Source organism: Sinohyriopsis cumingii, unplaced genomic scaffold (genome assembly GCF_028554795.1).
Source record: "Sinohyriopsis cumingii isolate HCF-2022 unplaced genomic scaffold, ASM2855479v2 utg000622l, whole genome shotgun sequence".
NCBI lineage: Eukaryota > Metazoa > Mollusca > Bivalvia > Unionida > Unionidae > Sinohyriopsis > Sinohyriopsis cumingii.
The window spans coordinates 5,299,532-5,322,073 of NW_028315918.1; the positions used below are offsets into that span (position 1 = coordinate 5,299,532).

General features: G+C 34.7%; 1 protein-coding gene across 1 annotated transcript in view; it reads left to right on the forward strand.

The window, feature by feature from the left end:
- Positions 1-10,341: 10,341 nt before the first annotated feature.
- LOC149773717 (baculoviral IAP repeat-containing protein 7-like) overlaps positions 10,342-22,542 on the forward strand; it is a 51,443-nt gene continuing 39,242 nt past the window's right edge. Inside the window, exon 1 of the mRNA XM_089946179.1 lies at positions 10,342-10,409. The gene's annotated coding sequence lies outside the window, so the exon portion shown is untranslated. The remainder of the gene's footprint in view (positions 10,410-22,542) is intronic.

A 22,542-nucleotide genomic window follows, 5' to 3' on the forward strand; every position in this document is an offset into this window, starting at 1 on the left:
TAAACCACGATTTTAATTAATATTTTATGAAGTATTTGACAAGTTAGTGAGCGGCGAGTTAATGCAGCCATTTTTCTGACGGCAACATCTGTGTCGGCAAATGTTTGCTAATGTTTTTGTTTACGTGCTTCATTTGCATATATGTTTCAGTCATCTGGATTGATTCCCTTCATATTTGTTATGAATTATTATAGTCATTTGGAAATTGATTCTCTGACACTATTGTGTGCCCCTCTCATCTTGGGGTCGAGGTTGCAGGCATATGAACATTTTGAAAAGGTTTTTGTTAAAGTTTTCATTTAATTATATTTGGCTAGCTCCTACATAGATTATTTTTATACATGGAATGAATCATTATGACGCCAGGACAATACCGTTGACTTTGGGTTATTGTCATAGTCATAGAAAATATGCGTTAAGTTTTCTGAACCCAATGATGAATTTCATAATGGATCTAACATATTTCATTCAGCGACGTGCACTCCATCCCCTTTTGATTTTAGGGTCAAGATCACGGTCACATAAAGTTTACCTTAAGGTTTCAGTTAATTTTGTTTTTAAATATTTTTATTTGTTTATTTGTCCTAAAATGTATCATTGACATTGTTTGTACTTTGGATAAATCAGAACGAACCTAAGATTATTTATTCTGCGACCATTCCATTTGTTTAGTCGAGGTCACGGCTACACGTTTTACAAACATTACTTGGATCGTGGGCTCAACATGCATGTCCTGGCCTTCTGTTTCTTTTCAAGATGACATAAATTCTTTTTTAAAAACAACATTACAAAGACAACATGGAACACAAAAGAACACACTGAGTAATACTAACGTACCGTAGCTGACAACTCTTCAAACTAATTAGACGAGTCTTTGCAATTCAAGGTACTTTAATTTTTATAGCAGTCTGATAAAATAATTAGGAGCTGAAATTATTTTTTCAACTAAATCTGAGAAGAGGAGTTGAAATATGGAATACTATTTAAACGCAGTGCTTATCGTGAGCCTGTCACCACACTTATGATTTCTACCGTTGATTCGTCCGCGTCCTAATTCGATGTTTTTATTTTTCATTCTTTTTTCCAAATTTTTTTTTACGGATCTATGTGTAGTTAAGCACGATATTACTGCTATATCGGTTTACCGTGGTATTTGCTTACAGTGGTACTAATCACGGTGTGTTTCTCCTTCGAATAATTTCCCCTATCACATGAACGTTATAAATATAATCCCTACAACCTCCCGACAACTTCTGTTTCTCCAAGAATACGTACCCGATAATGCAGCCATCTGGAATATAAGCTCTACTACCTCCCCAATCAAGCCCTCCCAAAGATGAAAATTAGTCTTATTTTACTATATTATACAAACAATGGGAGACAACTCTTGCCAATTACCTTCGCTTGGGAATTGACAACATCGTTTACAAATCCATTTTTCTCGGATGTTTTAAGGATTATTCTACAGGTAGTATACATTATTTGTTTTTATTTTGACCATAATTGTGTGGATTTTTTTCTCACCTATGTAGACATGGTATCTGCGTTTTTTGATGGCATGCGTCTACAAGCTACATTATAATAGAACGCCTTGAAGTTTGTGTCTGTTTATCACGCCTGGTGTAGCGGGTGTCTCTGGCGTTCGTAACGCAGATAACTATATATTTTTTTAAAATAATATCTTTATATAATATCTTTTCTTACTTTGGAGTTTCAGAATTAACTATGACAATTATGTACACTGAATGCAAGAATGCAAATCCAGAAAGAAATCTTATGATTCTTATCTCGCATGTACAGAGTGTAAATCGTCGGCTACGTGCAGCATGTGAGCCAGTTTGTCGAGGAATACATGACTGACAATTCTAAGTAAAGTTGCAAAAAACGAGTGACTTGGGAAATCAAAGTACTGACAGTACCTATATTATGAATTTTTGACAATCAAAAGACCGAGAGTTCTGATGTATTGAAGCTTCACCTTTTACTGAGTCTTCTGCAAGCCTGGTCGGCGACCTGTTACATCTGAGGAAATGGAGGAATCTGTGATTTTGTCTACACCGTTTCTGGAGTTACAGGTGCCACGTTTGGTACAACCAAAACTGACAGATTTGTTCAGTTCTGGTCTATTTATCCACGTCATTGCGGCTTTCTCTGTTTTAGGTGGGAAATTATATACATTGGGAAAATGCCACCTAATTCAAGACAGCCCAGGTAAAGTAAGTCCCCATGGGGGTTATAAATGACTTGAATGAGCCGTGCCGTCTAGCCGCACCTCAGTGTTGATACCGTCTTGGCTGCTGTCGGTATTGTCGGGCCATCCAACTCTCAATCCATACCGTCTATTCGCACCTTAGATTTGATGCAGCTCCGGTTGCCGACCATACCGTTTAGCTGTCCGGCTCTTGACCCATATCATTCAGTGACCGTGTGGCTTCCTTTATATACGTCCAGTGCCTCGTCAGATCAAGATATCGAACGTTAACATTACCGTCGATCATATTGATAGATCCTTCCGTCTTAATAACATTACCATTATTCCGGCGGTACAGCCAGCTACACCGCCTTCCATATGCCCTACACCCATACTCACTTTTTGTACTTCGACAAGCTATACGTATCGCTCGACGACGACATCATGCAATACGGATAGTCATTTACTCACAGCTTTCCCTCATCAGTTGTACCGTGACAGTCATAGAGGGACTGTGTATAGCTCAAAGGCGGCAATATATGAATTTATGGGTTGTTGCCCAACTCAGAACGTCCGCCACCGACCCCCTCTTCTACGCCGGCATCTATTTGACGACGAGGAAGTCAACCTATCCTTAGGTCTTCCGCTGGGCACAGGAAAAATCAAGGAAATTACTTAGAATCTATCTGCCGAGCTCAATGAAACAGGCGATTCCAATTCCTTTTTTCCTTCGAATCAGCACCTGCAGTTCTTTGATATATCGCTGGTATAAGACCCATTTGGACACCTTCATCACAAAACTCCTGGTGTTAGACAAGAACTACACTTCGCAATACAGTGGCCACGTCTTCGCTGTTGGACTTGGCGTCTCCTGTGATTTTGTTTCAGGTTTGCAGACACCACCGGCAATGCACATCACCTTACCCTGCAAAACTTCTTTTGGATCGCCTTTGCTCTTTGGTGACAAGACAGATGAAGTGCGGAGGCAGGCAGCCCAACAACTGCTCCCTTCTCATATCTCCGAGGAGCAGCCATCGCCTTATACATCATCCACAATTTACCCTAAATGGCGTGATGACAGCACGCAAGGCGATACAGGATCGTTCGCTGCACAACCCAATCCAGCTGCGATCCCAATCCTATAAATGAAGACAATATGCTAAGAAGTTTCGGAGTAGGCGCCACACTCATGTGTTTTCAAACAGAGTTGGATCGATCTCTTTCCGCCAAGAAAGCGGTCGGCCCAAAATGTATCTCAGAGTCTTCCATTTTCATTTTGCCAAATCCTTCCTTTCCTTCTCCACAATCTTGACTCGGTAAAGGAAAACACTTTTATAGCTAGAGATCCATACATTCATTGAGAAGCGGTTGTTGTAGAGTGTTCGGATTTTACTATATCCGGATTTTCCTCCAAACCTTTTCTGGATATAACAGTCAACGGCATTCATGATTGAGATGGCAAGATTAGTCCACCTCCTCATCCTTCAAAACGAATTTGCCAACTGCCTCTGCCTTACAGATGCATATTTCATGTTCCCTTCCATCCGTCCTTACTGAAATTCCAGAGATTTACATACAAAACAAGATAACTGAAAACATCTCAATTCAAGGTGCAAGGACAATCTTTTAAACCAAACATGGATCGCAACTGGTGAAGTTTCAAGGAGAACAAAAAACAAACATCATTTAGGTCTTAAACAAAATTCATGCTGTTTTTTTTGTCAATCCATGATCTTATTATGTAAAGCAAGACTGAGCGTCGAAAACTTGCCATTACTCCATGAAAGTTTCACCCTATAGAATTCTACAGAATCTAAAGACTGACTTGTTTGCGCGCAGATTCCATTCGTTTTTTAAAACAGGAACGGTAGACGGAAACCGACCTGTGGTGACCAGGCCAGCTGAGGTAGACGGAAACCTACTTGTGGTGACCAGGCCAGCTGAGGAGGGATGGGGGAGGGAAAAAATTGCCCAGCGCCGTCAACTTTGTCATAGTAAATAAATTGATCTGTACTGTAAATATTAAAATATGTTCCTTGCAAGAGTCTACGTTATGATCGATTACTACAGGCGTTTATGCAGAACTGTACAGAGGCTTTTATTTACAAAAAATTAAACAAGCCTTTGGAGCCCATGACAGCTATGTCAGGGGCCTGGAATTTCTGTAGGACGGGCCTGGTGATGGCAGCTGTGTTTCAAAAGAAACGAGACTGCCATCTGTGAAGCAGAATCGAATGACGTCCAAAGAGACATCGGAATCTACCCTAGGTGTTTTGGCTGTTTATGTTGGGTAGTCTGGCAGCTAACAGATGTTAAACTGTCTGTATTGGACCTCTGATGTTTGTTGCAGCTGTGCTGTCTGTGCTGTGTGTTTGTACTGTCTTGGAACTGTTGGGACAGCCGTCGTTTGACCGTTTGAGATGTTGGTGTCTACCCGGTCTGTTTTGGTTGCCTATGTTTGGCAGTTTGGCTGCTTACAGCTGTTTCACGGTTTGTATTGGTGGTATGTTTGTGTGGCAGACAGCTGTAGAACTGTTGGTGATGTCTGTGTTGTTGTCAGCTGTAGAGATTTGATAGATGAATCATATTTGTTTAATATCTATTTATTCATTCTTGATTATTCGTTTTTAAGTTACCTGTTATAAATAATTCCAGATAGAAACAGTATCATGTTCCTTTAGAACGAGTTGTTTAACTCGGTGCGCATCATTGTGTTTTAGTCCATCACTGGAATTTATACGCACTAGTTTAGTGCCAGATTAAATATTTTCAATCCCACTGTCAATACACATTTTGTTCACCTATTCGCTCTTGTGTTATCAGTATAATACGACCCTAATCCGGATCATCTTCTTAAAATGTCTCAGAAATATTTAAACTGTTCAGTTACGCAAGTGTTTATTATCATTGTGGAGCTGAGAGTAGTGAAGAATAATATAAACATGTCAATAGTTAACATTTAAGGCCTCTTGTTTACATAAATGTAGAATCGAAACATTCTTAACATAGGTGTCATATGTTATCTATGTGCACAAATATAAACGCTGTTGAATCACTTGATAGAGAAATCACTGCTCAGGTCCAATGAAAGTTTATGATCAAAGATTGAAGTTATATTTAATTAAAAATTGAAATATTTGAATTTTTCTGTATATTTCATACGTCATTCATTTTACTGGTATTCAAAGTGCAGCAAACATAACATATCTAATTTTTACGGAACCATCATCATCACAGTTAGAGAGATAGAAAATAATTTTTACGGAACCATTATCATCACAGTTAGACAGATAGAAAATAAAAAGCAATAACACTGGAAAAGGATAAACAACACAAAGCCCATCTAGAAACGATCAAAAAGCACCAGCGCGTAAATCCAGCAACAGACACACGAAGCTTACGACAAGTAACCAATAAAGAATACAGAGGCTCATAAACTAAGCCAAGTGTTCTTTCAGCAAAACCAACAACAACCAAAACGAAAGCAAAGGTCCATCAAAATAAACCTTCAAGGAAATGTTGTCTAAACGAAATAATAATCCAACCACCCATAAATATAAAATAATTAAGAACAAATAGTTAACGAACCAGTTCTAACTGCAAAATGTCAAAGAAGAATCAGTCTCACAGAATCAACAAAGCAAAACAACGAATAATAATAATAATAATAATAATAATAATAATAATAATATAGATAACAGTAATTACAAAAAGACAAACCTCAAAATAAGAGCGTGGCAAAAACATCTTTGCAGTTTAAACCTCAATTACACAGTACACAAGAAGACGAAATGTGCACACAAAAACACATGACCGCAAATTATATAAAATCTACATGAAGAAAGAACAAATTAAAATAAGTTAGGCAATAAATTACAACAATAATAATAATAAACGTCCCAAATATATAAATAGCACCCAGCAATACAAATCGCGCAACAAATATCACGAAACCCATATATTACGTAAAATAAACATAAAGAGTTAACCAGGTGAAAACAGCTAGAAGCGTCTTTAACAATGCATAAATCTAACAAGGTCCAAACTCAAAAGCTCAACACCACTGATAAAGCGAACGCAAGCTCCAAAATGAAAAACGAAACATGACAGCATGGAGAGTACAAATTCAAGAAAAGAAAACCGGCAAAGAGAACGAGACAAACAAACTCAGACAAAACAACGATGAAAAAAGTATACTACAGATACCCTTGTCAAAAATAGAAATAACATTTGCAAAATAATCAACTTAAGAAGAAAATTAAGAAAACGATCAAATAAACACCCCTCCCTAAGTAAGGTGCCCAAAACCATTGCCTTATAATAAAGTAAATAGCACAACAACACATTCCTTAAATTGCATCAGCATAAAACTATCAATGAATGCAAAACTGGCAAACGTCTTAATGAAAGATGACAATAAAATATTTTAACCAAAGATCAAACACTAATTCATTCAACAAGAAGAAAAAGGCAACGAAGTTATCAAAACCAACCAACCTGCAAAAAACATGAGATTAACAGCTTAAAACCAACCCAAATCGCAAAAATAAAACCCATTAAATATGATCCAAACATGACAATTTAACAAAACAAAACAGGTAAAGGAACAGAAACCGAAATATTAAAACAGTAAACATAATATAAAATACAACTCGGTAAAACAAAGGAAACAAATATTTCATAAATCAGACGAGTAGGTGGAACGCCATCACAAAATACCTCTATTTTAGAACTGATGTCAATCATATTTGAAAATAATTGGACGTATAACAAGTCTCTGTTCGCCACTCCCACTGCAAGAATAGTTATTGAGGGGTCAGAATCCAAAAGCCATTATATACAAGATCTGCCTATAACATATATGACATAAATTCATGTTGTGATTCCATAAGCAACATTTCGACAAAAATACCTAACAAATTTCCTCCTCCAAACATTTACAAGTATCGCTGAAACAGATTATTTAAATTTGTCACCTCTTCTGCGTTTCACCGTTTTCTTAAACTTTTAAGGAGTAAAATGAATTCCATGATAAAGTATTTTAATTGCACGCTCATTCTTACATATTGGATAAGTGGCAAAGTAATATCATTGTCTCTTTCACACTTTATTCCATGAAACATGCCCACCCACCCGTGCTCAGTTAAAAAGTCCTATCTTGAAAAATATAATAACAGGTATGAATTTTGACATTAAAATCCTCATTGGAATACCACTGGAGGTGGAAATAGTGTCGGTGGGAAATAAACTAATTTCCTGGCGTATCTTAATTTGTTCATTAAATGTTAGAAGACTGAGAATCCTCCAGAGGAGTTCAGGAGATTAATTTGTTTTCTGTTTGAAGCTTAGGTCATGTATGAAGTAAATATATTTCTCGTTCGTTGAGTAAATGTTTTATGTTTACTAGTCGTCGCTAGCCGTCAATAAAGTATACCAGTATATCATCATCACATAATACATACATATATACACACACACACATACACACACACACACACACACACACACATATATATATATATATATATATATATATATATATATATATATATATATATATATATATATATATATATATATATATATATATATATATATATATATATATATATATATATATATATACACACATACGTAGACAACAATATATATATATATATATATATATATATATATATATATATATATATATATATAGAGAGAGAGAGAGAGAGAGAGAGAGAGAGAAAAATATGTATATAGACATATGTATATAGACATATATAAATATATATATATATATATATATATATATATATATATATATATATATATATATATATATATATATATATATATATATATATATATATATATATATATATATATATATACATAGACATATATAGACATATATATAGATATAACATATATATATATATATATATATATATATATATATATATATATATATATATATATATATATATATATATATATATACATATATATATACATATATATATACATATATATATATATATATATATATATATATATATATATATATATATATATATATATATATATATATATATATATATAAAGAAAGAGAAAGTGAGAGAGAGCCATCTCTATATAAACATAAATAGAGACATATATATAGAGACATCTATATATAGACATAAATATAGAGATATCTCTATAGAGACATCTATATATAGACATATATATATAGAGACATCTATATAAACATATATATATAGAGACATCTCTATACAGACATATATATAGAGGCATCTATATATAAACATATATATAGAGACATCACTATATAGACATATATATAGAGAGACATCTATATTTGCACATATATACAGAGACATCTCTTTATAGACATATATATATTTTTTTTGTAATTTATTTTCTTTTCTTCTAATAAGCGTGTATTATACATAATACTAATATTACTAAAACTGTTTATCTCTATTTGTTAATAAATCGTATATATAGTTTTCAGTAGAGATATATGTATCTTTAAGATCCAGTTTTATATATATATATATTTATGTATTAAGATATCATTAATCTTTGCTGTATATGCACATCTCCATGTAAATTATTCGTTAAAGTATTAGATAATTACGTTAAAAATGTAAGCTATGACGTCATCTTGTTTATATCATTGTTTATTTCATTGATCACTTAGAAACAACATATTTAATGACGTAGGCAGTGATATTGAATTCAGTTTGAATTCAGTCTGATGAAGCATTAAAGCGAAACCGGTCACACATTCTACGTGTTGGTGTTGTTTATTTTATAATTTATATATATATATATATATATATATATATATATATATATATATATATATATATATATATATATATATATATATATATAGACTATATACATGCACATAAATATAGAGACATCTCTATATAGACATTAATATATAGAGACATCTATATATAAACATATATGTAGAGACATCTCTATATATCCACATATATATAGAGACAGCTATATGTACACATATATATATATAGAGACATCTCTAAGTAAATATATATATAGACATCGCTATATAGACATAATATAGAGAGACATCAATATATACAGATATATATAGAGACATCTCTGTATAGACATATATAGAGATAGACATCAATATATATACCCATATATAGAGACGTCTCTGTACCGACATATATAGAGAGAGACATAAATATATACAGATATATATAGAGACATATCGGTGTAGACATAAATATAGAAAGACATCTATATATATACCAATATATAGAGACATCTCTGTATAGACATATATATAGAGAGAGAGGCACCTATATATACATATATATATCAAGACATCACTGTATAGACATATATATTTAGAGACATCTATATGTACACATATATATATGTGTATATATGTGTATATATAGATGTCTCTTTATATATATGTGTATATGGAGATGTCTCTAAATATATGTGTATATACAGATGTCTCTGGATAAATTTGTGTATATAGAGATGTCTCTCTATATATGTGTGTGTATATATATATATATATATATATATATATATATATATATATATATATATATATATATATATATATATATATATATATATATATATATAGATATATATATATATATATATATATATATATATATATATATATATATATATATATATATATATATATATATAGATATATATATATATATAGATATATATATATATATATATATATATATATATATATATATATATATATATATATATATATATATATATATATATATAGATATATAGATATATATAGATATATATTGAGAGAGAGAGAGATACATATATATATAGATATATATAAGGATATACACATATATATAGATATATATAAAGATATATATATATATATATATATATATATATATATATATATATATATATATATATATATATATATATATATATATATTTATATATTTATATATATATATATAGATATATATATATATATATATATATAGATATGCATATATATACATAACACATAAATACATATACATAAATTATCTATACATATATACATAAGCGTGATCACACATTGGTTTAAATGATTGGCTTTGTGCTAAATATAGATCTTATGCGTATATATCTTGCAGTGAATAGTCAACTTAACATTGTTGGGTACCAAGTCCAGAGCGTTCAATACACTCAACAGGTAAGTGTTCTGTATTATTTATCATGTGCGACGAAGATCAGATCATTGCCTGAAGTCAGCCGGTACATATGTTTATTTTATGATTAGTTATTCACATCCACGTTAAGCTGACATTTTTGTAACTAGTATTAATGTCAATACTAATACCGGTGCTGCCACAACTGTTGTACAACTACTCTACTTTAACCACCACTACCCCAAAATCACAGTTACCCAATCCCTACGATAACGTTACTACCCACATTCCAAAAATAAATTTACTTACTGAACCACATGCAAGAATATTTCATATTCCTCTTAATCCCGTTTAGTGCCTTGTTTGAAAATATATTAATCCTCAACCTTAAATTGTCAAGTGACGTAAATGTAATTTAAACAGTAAACAATATAATTACCAAACAAGGTTTTCACGGGAATGACTAATTGAAACTTTGTAGGAACTGATTACTGACACAACGTGTAGATACAAAATTTTTCGATGTTATTTTGTATTGATTAATTCACCACGCTTTAAAAAGAAATACCACCCAAAAATGCATGTAACACCTCTCTGATTTCCATCATCCCGTAATTCTATTTTCTAGACAGCATGGAAATACATTTGCAAACAGTTTATGTGTTAAAGGTGTTAAATATGTGCCAAAAAGGGCATTGTTTTAGCACCCCTTCCTTATGGTTCACTGGTGGATGCTGAAAACTGAAATCAACTAAAATGTCAGCTGCATTGATGCATTTTCTTTTTGTTGTTCCTGTCGGTATTTTAGCCGTATTTTTAACACATTATTGCCAATATTATGCTAAAGAAATGAAGGCTAACTGCCTTTCGCATGGGACTAAACCGAGGAAGAAGACACGGGATACCATAGGTTGGTATCGAATCAGCTGCCCTTTGGGTTATGAATCCTGCAATCTACCAAGTTACCGCAACTCCTGATAGAGGAATTAATTTTAGGATCATTTATTCACAATCGCTTTGAATTGAAGTTTTGTAATGCGTTATTGCTGATACTGATAACGGTGCTTTAGCTACTACTACCACTGCTACTACTACTATCAGAATCACAATACAGCCCCACACTTCCATACTGTTACGATTTTTGTACGCGCATAATATAAATACTTAGTCAATCACAGGCAAGTAATACCTCTCATCCCACTCTATCCCGTGTGACACCCTTATTGGATACTACGTAAGTTCTCAACCATTACTAATAGCACATACAAATAACGAAATGACATGATAGTAATGCACATAATCACAATAATGAATTAAGTTAATAAGTTTACGAACTGCCCAGATTGTATTACGAAATACGATAACCCGTTTGATGCGTCTTACAACTGAGGAAGTCTTTAACTCTTTTCAGAGATTGCGGTTTATACAGAAACTGCTAACGTTGTAGCTCAAGGGCTGTTCGTTCTTTGCCGTTATTTTTGTTTTTGTTTGCCTTACGGGGGTGGGGTGGAGTTATTGCAGCATCTTTGATTTTGCCTCATGATGGATATTTACTTCTGCTTGAAGGGTTTTGTATGCACTGCGATTGCGACAAGATGTCAGCCATTATCGCTGATAAACTTTTAAGCTGGCACTGTATAGCTAGTATAGTGTTCAGACATACATACATAAATAATAATGATCACCATCATCATTGTCGTCTATATCATCAACATTATCACCATCATCATCATTACCTTCAGGCTTGTATGCATTCTAAGAACTAAATGCCTTTCGTGTCACTAATATTTGTTGAGGAAAGTCACGTCTTAAAGAAGAGGTGTAATTTCTATTTAAAAAAACAGTTATTAACATGCATAAGACGACTTGTATTGCCTTGCGAAAGAGCAACCATTTTCACTAACAACCGACTTGTTGTGGATATGTTCAGGCAATGTACAACGCTCTTCACGAGACGAAGTGATCTAGGTTTGCTTGAAATATTAGCATTGGTATCAGGAGGAGTCTCGTCAAAGGAATTTTTAAGAACCGACTTATTCATGGAGAAATGCCCATTTTTCTTGGAAAAGTGAAGTTTATTTGTGAAAATGTTTTATTAGTAACTCTAAATACCATCGATAATCTGTAAAACGTTAACTGTTTTCTTGAAGAAAGTCTAAATGAAATCAGTGGGTTACAAAATTCATGGTAAATTTGCAGAATGATAGTTATTAAACACACGCAATCAGATATGTGGGTGTAAGTAATTGGTATTCGTCTTCCTTGTTGTTAATACATATCGTTAATATCCTTTTGAATTGGCAACTGTGTTAAACAGTATATACATTTCAATCTAAGTGACGTATTTTATAATCTATATCGGGTAACTGATTTCACGATTTCAAGGAGTGCAAAGAAGTGACGTAAATGTAAATTTAAGGAATGAGTAACATAAATAGATAAAAGGTGTAGCAGTTCTTAATAGCATTATTCACGGCAATGACTAACTAAATCTTTGCAGGGATGGACAAAAGATCTCATATTGTCTTATGTTTAGTTGTACTCTGGGTCAAAATGTAAAATACACACACAAACAGACACACACACACAGAGACTGGGATTTTTTTGATGTAGTTTCAAACTGATTAATTCACAACGGTCTCTTTAAAGCATGTATGATAATATCCTTTATGTGTCTGTCCGTCTTCCTTTAACTCTGAATCTCCTAATCAGCAAGTAGTATAAAAGTTTTAGATATTGGGTATTGATATATGTCACTGCCTTCTATTGCCGTATGATATGACCATTACTAATGTAAAATTCAAATGCGAGTGTATGCATCATAAGTTAACAGACAATAATAAAAATAACTGACAGACAAAAGATATAAACCAAAGGCGAAATATGCAGGATTGGTTGCAGGTTTTCTTATCCCCAAATTATCCGCAGATTGCTAATGATTGCTAGTGATTTTAAGGCAATGATCACCATATTATTTGGGGTAACGTTTGTATTTATATTTATTTAAGGGAAATTTTTCTACTTTCATTGTTTGCCAATCCGTTTTCCCACGGTTCCTTATTTGTGCTCGGAGTTGTCGGTGAATTTCTTTTTCTCCCAACACACATTCAAATTCAGCCATGCTATTTTTTTTAAATCCTCAGTATGAACCGAATACAGTTTACTAATCGTACTGAGACTATTAATTGCTACAATGAGGAGTTCTGAATAAATATGCATGCATGAATGTAATCGTATCGAAACTATTTTGCTTACAATAGCAGAGACAGACACAGGTTTAACTATTCTTCCGATAGGTGTGCCAACATTAGTTCCTGGTGCCATGATTCCTGCCACAGCAAGATCATTCGTTATTACCGCGGCAAGCCTCCAAAAGCCTACAGAGTGATGCACAACCTTTATAGTTTAAGATCAACGCGGCTGTCTGGGTGAATATATTTTGCAGTTGCTTATTCGCATCGATTACTTTTTCAGGTCTGTAACATTGAGGGTCTATCATAGTTCTTCTATTAATAATGTTACTACTTTATGGTTATGAACTAAATTACAGAAAAAGCAAAACCAACAAGTTTAGTAAAGTTCAACATAGAATTTATTTCCCTAGAATTCAAAGTGAAAGTTTAAAGGATATTGCATTATGGTGAATTAAATCCCACATAAACCTAAAAGTTTTATAACAAGACCAAACGTATAGAGTGTCCCGAATGAATTCGAGTATCATATGTGCTGATGTGCCAACAGATTTTCATATGCTCATATACCAATAGTCTTGATGTGTCACAGTGATATAGTCCAGGATGTGTTTGAATGATATCACAATAATAAAAAAATCGTGTTTTATTCCAAAACATCAAAGAGCACTTTGTAATTCCAATGGATAATTTCAAAAAGTAATTCCCCTCCACTTGTGTCTGAACATAACTAGCAATGATTTTAGAGATGAAACTTAAAGTAGGAATCAATAATTGTTTACTTGGGCTTCTTTTATATACAGACTGTCATCTGATTTATGAAACAACTAAATGCTCTGGACGAATATGTAAATTTTCAGCAGATTCACATTCTTGGGGCTTAGCATTGTTGTGATTTAGAAATATACTGATTGCTCTAGTGCCTGACTGATGAATCAGTTGTTCTAAGTTTGCTCAATAACTATTACAAGAACAAGTGCTTCCTTGTTAAATAACAATCGAAATTTGTCTTGTTTAAGTTGAGTTAATGCTGGTTTTACACATTCATTGGAAAAGATACTCGGGGTGGATTCAGCGGTGAATTCCAGTTTATTATTGTGGAAACAAGCCCTGAGTGTATTTGCACCTCGTGGTGCGGTCAGCGGTTGGGCGTATTCACTTTCTGATGCTATAAAACCAAGCATACCTCTGGCTGGTATTGGGACATTAGGCTGACCCCGGCTTTTCAACATCACTCTGACGCTGATATTCGTCGACAAGTGGAATAAAGTTATCATCAATTTTAGCAACCGCTGTCAGTCCGTGTAAAAACCCCTTGGTAAATTCCGTAGCCCCACCACCAATGTCACAAACCATGACTGACATATAATAATAAATCTAATCTTAAACATGTAGCCGTATGGATAGTTGTGAAATGCTTCAAACTGAATATCGTCTTTAGCTCTCAATGATATTGATGTTGTATCTATCTATCTATCTATCTATCTCTCTCTCTCTCTCTCTCTCTCTCTCTCTCTCTCTATATATATATATATATATATATATATATATATATATATATATATAATATGTACGCTGTATCAATGATATACCACGAAATGTATAAAATTTTCATTACAAGGAAACGAGGCTTGACGAGTTTCCTTTGAATGAAAAATTTATACGAGTGGTATATCATTGATTCAGCGTACATACTATACATATATTTTATTTATATCACATACAAATACACATATTTGCACTTTGAATGGAGTTACGATATGCTCCGGGCAACTGACCGAGTGATTGAACTCCTCACATGCCTGCGAGTGTGTCCGCTACAAAATGTAGTTCTACGATTTTTTCTTGTTGTTCACAATCACATGTGCAAATTGATCAGTTGATTGTTTTCTTTTTGAATTTCTATTTTTATTCACATTTATTAAATCAATATAAGATATACTCATGCTTTAAACATGAAATATGGCTTTTATGAAGAAAGTAGTGTACTACAAACACGGTTAGTTTCTTGAACACTGAACATGAAATGTCAGGCATTCACGTACTGGCGTATGGAAATTAGCATAGAAACTAAGTGAAAGGACGAACTAACAAGAGGTAATTAAAATAGCTTAATATATTGACAGTTCACCTAAGTCATTATTCTGCTTTAATTAACATTTCTAAAGACTATACATTTCTCTCTCTCTCTCTCTCTCTCTCTCTCTTTTTTCCTTTGGTCGCCTAAACTTAACTATCATTCATGGGTCCAGAGACATTGTCGTATGACACAAGCGAAAATCCCCAACGCTCGTATTTGCATGTATTTCCGCTCGTATTTGCATGGATTTCCGTCCGTATATAGCTACGATAATCCAGAGAGAGAGAGAGAGAGAGAGAGAGAGAGAGAGAGAGAGAGAGAGAGTAAGGTGCCGCGTAACCGACAAATTTAACATATAGGCCTAGTGTCGACTGGTTATTGTAACTATGCGTCATTGATACTATGAACACTGTAGATAGATCCCAAACAAAGGGTAGACATACCGTTACGACAAACCAGATTACTGTATGTTAGTTGGTACAAGTTTAGTTTTGATGTTATCGTGCAGCGCCGTACTGTTTTCTCTCTCTCTCTCTCTCTCTCCAGATGTTTGCATTCTTTTGCCTCTTACGCAGGAGAGGGGAGAGTCGAATGGAAAAAAGAAAGGATTCCATGAAATTGTGTACCATCTTAATTTCATTTAGAAAACAAGAACTATTAATAATTTTTATAGTTATTTTCACGTCATTTTTGATTAAGGAATGAGTAGAAATTCATCATTGATCTATAGGCCTGCAGTTGAAAGAATGTTTATATATTCGTATTATTGCGCCATGGGCAGATCACAATTTGATATACCAGGCTCATTATTTAATCAATGCTGTTAATTGATTTCATCCACTGTAATAACTGGATACGATGAATAATTATAATCCAGACTCACTCACCGTTAAGGAATGAGATTTAGATTTATCAAAACCAGTATGAAACTATTGGACCAATTGTTATATATTTTTTTTTTTCCTCTTCTTTATTGATCAGCAGTTTTTAGTACGGTGCAAATGTACTTACTACACGTGGTGGTGGAGGTACATCTGCAACTTGTTCATCCACTTATTGGTTTGCTGTAGCATCATCGTTATTAACAACGTCTTTGATAAAAGCAACCAAAAACCAGGTGCGTCGTTGATTTCTGCGATTTCATTAACCAAGGCCAGATTATTGGCAACATTACCTTTCAACCTGATAACGATATCTTCAATGTCCACTTTAGATGTTTGTAATGTCCTAGTTAGATCTTGAAAATGACAATCTCACCAGGAGAGACATCGACAACAACCGAACTAGTAAACGTAGCCAAAACCGTTTTTTTTTTTTGGCAAACCTACTTAGATCGATATCAGCACAGAGTCTAGTTGAGTAAAGTTCGTAAATATTAACAGAGATTTGATGAAATGTTAAATGTACTTTAATCTAGACTCAGTAATTGTTTGCCAGGTTAATGAATGCTCATGTCCATACATTGCTTTAAGCACAAGATAATCATGTATGGGGCGATCCATACGAGTTTGGATCGGCATAGTCAAATCAAATGATGTTAGACGACGTTGTCCGCGTCGGATTAAATAACTAACAACTTGAAGTGCTAATACAAGTCCATATGAGTCAAAATACAATCAATTATTAGGTAGCACCATATATACAACCCAAGAGGAACCAGGTCATGCTGTCATATACAGATTAACAATGCCGATTTCACGTGTGCCTGTCACCACTAATACACGTTCATTTCACAAAAGACACCAAGAAAATGCTTGACTGATTTTGCCATTATAAGTAAATCAAGATTTCTTATTGAACGCATATCCTTTTGTGTAATCTAAGACCTATTCCTGATGGTATTCAACGATTTGTTCCTGGTAGTAGAGGGCATATTCCTTTCCTTTTTCGTGCACGACCTCAGCTGCTTCTTCATCGCCATTCCTGGTGCTAGTCCGACAGCCCCGTTTGAATCCGCTCGAGTTGTTGCTTCTAACAGCTGTTAATCGCTGCAAAGAATGGAAATATTCCACTAGACTTTTGCACGTGAATCGTCTTTAATTTGGATAATTTTAATGTACTGAGGCATTATTTCGTTTGGCTGATTCACTTTCTCTTGTGGCAACCAACTTGGGACAATTCTGGTTAATGTTGCTTCAGAAAGTTTCAATGTGACTTAATACCTTTTTATGGCGTTTTTTATTTTAGCAAGTGGTTTTCACTAAGGCCGATCATCACTTTATGAGAATACGTTATTATTTAAAATCTTAACAGGTTTAAGTTTATGCAGTTCTATGAATTTTCTACAGGCGCTTCAAGGACCACTCGCTCCATTCAACAACAGTCTTGATATAACGAATCTCATCATAACACCAGTAATCACACCTCCAGCGTTACTTACACGTGCATGAAAATGCATCTCAACATAAATGCCTAAACAACTCCACATGATCAATGAAAAGCAATAAATCGGGTATACAATACGCACGCACATCGTGTCGGGAAATTTGTAAACCAGTATCGATGATATGATTTCGGTCCATGCGAGACCAAATGTTTTGATATGTACGTGCGATTTAATTGCCGCGAAAGTGAAGCTGAATTTGTAAAGAGCAATCCAGTTGACCGATGAACCGCAAAAACTTTTAGTCATTGTGAATTGGTCAAATGACATCTTGCGACGTTCTTGGTTATTATTTCTCTCTGTATTTTCAAAACACGTGTTTTGGTACGGTACCGCCGTGTTGAGTGCTTATTGGCCACGTAAATTTACGGCTATATTACTTGTTGGGTGCGCATCTGTGTCATGAGCGAGAAATGGACGCGTTGAAGCGGTTTGAGATTGATTACACGATAACACAAGTGAGTTTGTAGTCAGTGGATTGGTTGCACAGGCTTCCATCAGGTCAATGATGTGAATACAATGTTACCTGGAATACCTCTTGTACGCCAAGTGGCATTGTTGGCGTTGTTCTTACGAGTTTATACGACAGTATGTTTATCTATAAATAACCTTGGGAACCAATGACTGAAAGGAAGTCCACACGAAAATCTCAATCACTCACTGTATCTAACGAGTTCAAACATTGTTGTAGCAATATCAGCATTGTCAAGAATTACTTCAATTTCTTTTCCATCCATTGAATAACGTGCACTGCTGAAAAATGTCATAACATCATGATACCATTGCTGACAAATCCAACTTGGACATTGGCATCGTAATAGGTATTGCCGTTTTATACAAGTTTTCATTCAATTTCCAAAATGGTTTAAAACGGAATAAAAACCTTGGGTGTGGTGTTGTTAGATTTATATCCTGAGCATGGTATAAACAATACTGAAAATTTCTTCTGAATCGATCTGATAATACAGGCGCACCCATATCAAATGCAGGATATGATATATCTTTGAACTGGGACATGGTAAAGCTAGCTTGCTCTCTCTCTCTCTCTCTCTCTCTCTCTCTCTCTCTCTCTCTCTCTATATATATATATATATATATATATATATATATATATATATATATATATATATATAATTTCCAAAAAACCATTGACATTATTTCTGTCGATGGATACGTAATTGGTTTTGGTGTTTGACGAGTTACTAATTGTTGTAATCGATCTCGAAATGACTGAAACACTCGTAATCCCAAATTCTTTAATCGATCAGCAGCGACACGTTTAATATAATATTATCAACAAATTGATTTCATACCTGTTAAGCAATTGGTACACCTCATCACGGAAATGTCGAAAATACTTTATTGCCCCTGCTAACAATACTTGAACAACATTGCCAAAACCAGTTCGTAATATGTCGCATGAACAGGTTTTCTCGAGCTACCAACTGGTACTAGTATCACACGTCCACGTATGACTGTCATTAGCTATCAGTCCATGTCTACTGTATAACTGTACTAGCAATGTTTCAGAACGAAGATCTACATCGTGCCAGGCTTGATGGACAAGGATAAAGTGACTATGTGTCAACTGATTATTATGACATATAAAAAAAATAGACGACGCATGTGTAATTGATAGGGAAGTAATCACCCGGGTTCCAGAGATGATGAAACAAATAATATATAATCCTAAACATATGTGCCTGTCGTTTTGGAAATGCTTTCACAACTGCCACTGATGGCATCACAAGATAAATTTTGATTAGAATCATTGAGGCTATCCTGACAATGTCAGGCTCGATATGATATTACACTAATAACAATCGTTCTTTTTTTCCTTTTTTTTCAATTGCAAGTCAGGCCATCCTAAAACGGATGTTATTGACCACCATTTAGTGTAAACAACATATGGTGCTGAATCGATTTAAATGACAAAACTGAGTATGGGTTTATGTGCACATATACAAATTGAAGAAATTTGGTGATCAACATATATATCATCGTCGAGTTTCTTCAATGATCGATCTACGTTGTGCACACTTGCAGAAAGTTCAATATTATTTCAGATGGTGTCACTGACTTCTGAGAACACAAATTAGTTATCTACACCAAGACCACCAAACGATTATGATCGAATATTAGGCCAATTATTATTAACTCGCAATTATTTTAATTCGGTCTAAATTGTAGGTGATTCACCAGTGGTAACAGGTGTAACAAACGTCACATTAATTCTGGTTTTGTTGATGAGACTGTGATCATTGTAGTAACGCTATAGGATGTATTTACAACAGCAATTGATTTTGTGGAAAAAACGAAATATCTCACCAAACTTAACTATCTGAGTCGTAAAATAACATCATCGCTATATTCAATAAGTTCATTTTGGTTGATTTACGTTCGCATAAATGACCACTAAGACCTTTTAGTATTTGGGTGGCTGCTCGTCTGATGGGGAATCAATATTCTTCATCAATAGTCTTCATCCTCAGGAGACACGTCCTCTTGATGTTCCCGCATAACCCCAAATGTTTGTGCAAGAAAAGTTCTATATTTTTTGCCAAACATATACAAGTATGGTTAGGCCTATTCTTTACATTGGCTTGTAAATAGCATAACAATTGTATAAAAAATCAATCCAGATAGCAGTAGTATGGTATCGTTCTTTCTAATTCAGTCTACCGTCAAAATACACAAACTCGGCTGCATATCTGATGATATTTTCATCTCCTTTATATAATCTTTGAATTGTTTAGGGTCAGGTCCTTCAGTGGCAAACTATAGATGATAGTCGAAGGTCATTAGTCGCGCCGTTGCAATAAATTTTAAATATGTTTTCCAATTTTGATCAATACCTAGGCGATTCTTGTTTAGGAAGTGATACAAATATCTCTCCACTACCCGCTTGCATTTCGCCTAATTGGTTGTGCTTCTGCTAATTGCATTGTCGCACGCACGGTCAACTATTTCGTGCTACTTGATTTGTACACTTTCAGTCAGTTTTCTCCAGTTCTTTGCCAAACGGATATTTGAAAATTGTTGAAATCATTACCAGAGATGTTAATCGTTAAAATACAGCCCTTCACTCTTTATCATGGAATAGATATTGGGTTTGAGATTACTGGTGATTTTTATCCAAATGTTGGTGAACTTGTTTATTGAGTATTTCGACGAGGAAATTGGTTTGATCTTGAATCATATTATTGATTTGATTGAAATAAATGATTACTACCAAAGCCACGTCCCTAAAATAAGGCTGGAAAAATAAAGCTGAGGAAATCCAGCAATATGTTGATATGTGGAATTGTTCTTTAGTGCCATTAAGCTGTTTATGGCCCTCCCAGATGATGATCCACCCCTTTGCTCTCAGAAGATGTCAAATCAAACATTGAAGACATGACAGGGATACATGCCAGATGGAAGGAACACTTCTACATCAATTATCACCTGAATGGATCCCTGTTTGACTTGCATCGACTATCTGCAAAACCAAAGACGCTGGACAGACTACTTCTCAAAGATCTGTTTGTAAATGACTGAGCACATATGGCACACACGGAAAACCACCTAAAGACCATTGTGAATAAGTTACTCTGAGGCATCCGAGCTGTTTGGTCTGACAATACACCTATATAAAATAGAGGTACTCCTACGGCCAGCTCCTGACGCGAACCCACCACAACCCACCATCAAGATCGATGGGAGACAGTTGATGAAAATGGAGAATTTTACTTAACTGGGAAGCACAGTGTCTTCAGATGTGTCGCTGAACAATGAAATAAACAGCCAGGATCGAGAAGCAAGCTAAGCCCTAGGAAGACAGTGTCAGAGCCCTGTAGCAAAAAGACATTCGGATGCCCACCAAGACCAAGGTCTACAAAGCTGTCATCCTCACCAGCCTGGTCTATGGCTGTGAAACATGGAATGTATACAGCAGTCATGTGAAGCAGTTCGAACAATTCCACATGCGCTCACGACTGTCTATAATGCACATCAGATGGCAAGACAGATTGTCCAATTAGGAGTCCTCAAAAGGGCATGTGTTGCATTGAAACACTGCAGCTGAAATCTGAGCTCAGATAGTCTAACCACGTCATTCGGATGACCAGAATGCTGAGACACCTCTTCTATGGTGAGCTCAAGCAGGGAAAGCGGAAACGATGGAGCACCAGGAAAATGTACAAAGACAACCGTAAGTGTACCTTGAAATAGTGCGGCATCCAACCTTGGGACCTGGAAGCCTTGGCAATGGAAACGTCTACGTGACGTACGCTCATCACACAGGCATCCCAGGCAATACTATCCACAGACTTCCCATACACAGCCTGTAACATAATGGGTGCTTCAAGCCTTTGGCTCAGGAACCATATGCGTAGTCACTGTGATAAGCATAACTAGCGCTATCATCGGATACGAGGACAACCAAAGAAGACTTCGCAAAGAGCTTCTTGATCCAATTGTATGGTCGCAGGCAATTTGGCTGTGAAACAACAAAAGGTTATGTTAGGAACACATCCGTAGAA